Below are 1,964 nucleotides of genomic sequence, written 5' to 3'. Positions count from 1 at the left end.
TTGAGATTGTAACATTTCTGGTACATTTGGGAATGTCTAATAATAGTACTGTTGAGCTAGTGACTGTATATTGTGATAGTTAAGTAGCAATAGCTGACATGAAGGATCCCAAGCATCATGGGAAGATAAAACACATTGATATCAAGTACAATCTTGCAAGAGACATGTTTGTACATAAAGAAATGAACATGAAGTCCATTTTTACACATGAGATGACAGCAGATCCATTAACAAAGCCCATTGTAAAAGATGTTAGCTATAAGCATGTAAAATCTTTGGGTTTGCGTAGATGTTAATGTACTATAACAAATTATTTCCTAAGAATGTTCATGTAAATGACATTATTTATGGTAATTTTATTTTCTAATTATTTCAATTTGTTGCAAAACATACATACATATTCATCTTAAGTACCTAAATAAACAATTGAGAGAAGTATGTTGGACAAATAAATAGATTGGCCTTCTCACATAGGCAATCGTTTTTACTATTTACGATGTAATGAAAATTAGACTATTATAAGTTTTGTTATCTAGAAGATAATATTGAAAGCTTGAACTTATAATACAGATAATCATATCAAGTGAAATATGATTAAAGAGTCATTGTAATAATTACATTGACACTATGTGAATAAGTCATATTATATTTTTTAAATGCTATATGTGAGTTTCATATGCTATTAAGTAGATAAGGAAACTAAAATTCAATCATTAAATATGCTTAAATCATCATCTGTACAATATCTAAAATAGAGACATAACACTCCATGGGAATGGAAATGATACCGTAACATGTGATTCATACCACATGTGCTCGTGTCCAAAGGGAAATACAAGTTAAGATCTCTACTTGTCATTATGTGAGCCCTAAGTAATCTTTACCCATGCCCTTATGACTCTAATATGTTATTTAAGACTTAATTTAGTGGTTATCATCTTAGGGTGTCGCTGAAGGGCTATGTGAGATACGGTTTGACAGGGCATTTCTAAAAAAGTGAGTTAATTTAAGGTTGAAAGCATTGGGAGAAAAGAAAGATCATAGACTATTATCACATTAAGTTTGTGTTCATAGATCGGTCAATTATGTTTATCAGTGGATATGACATAATTATGAATTCAAAATACATTTAATGAGATCTAAAGAAATGTAAATGTAATAAAATGATCTAGGGAACAACATACTATATCTGCTTTAATTCCACCATTTGAGCGGTTATATTATCCTAATAGATATCTAACATATGAGCTCCCAAAGTATGCATAGGTCACACAGTCTATTTATTAAGTATGAAAGTGATAGTATCTGAGAAAGTAAGTTGATCCCATGATGTGTGAGTAGGAGATGATGTATATGGGTCTCATGATTGGTTACTAACCCAAGCCCATGAATTGCAATAAGACAAGACCCATTACTCTATTCACTAAGCCTTATGCACATAAACTTATCTTTGAGCAGTTTTTGAAAAAAATTGAAAATGGCTAATGGAGAAAAAAAACCAAAAGGCTCTTGGTGCATTGTTGTGCTTCAATCTTTCTCAAACTATTTCTATGGAAATCACTGCAAGTCTAGGTAATATTTAGACTGTGAGTTTCATATATGATCCAATATTATATATTGTGATCATGTAAAGACCATGTGACATACGGTTGGTTTTATGGGATTAATATGAATGGATGATGCCTATAAGAATGTGTATAGATTGCTTTCTTGATTCTTGGCTTGTTTAATTTCCTACACCATCTCTATTCATTTAGACATATGGGGTCCTTACTCTCCCTATACTTTCAGTGGTGCTTCTTATTTTCTAACCATAATAGATGACTTTAGTAGAACCACTTGGACCTATCTACTCTAAAATAAATTTCAAGCTTCTCACACCATTTCTATTTTTCTTAACATAATTCATAATCCTTTCCAAACTTCTATCAAATTTGTCATAACAAATAATGGATCAGAATTTT

This window comes from Hevea brasiliensis, chromosome 6 (genome assembly GCF_030052815.1).
Source record: "Hevea brasiliensis isolate MT/VB/25A 57/8 chromosome 6, ASM3005281v1, whole genome shotgun sequence".
Lineage (NCBI taxonomy): Eukaryota > Viridiplantae > Streptophyta > Magnoliopsida > Malpighiales > Euphorbiaceae > Hevea > Hevea brasiliensis.
This window is presented reverse-complemented; position numbering follows the sequence as displayed.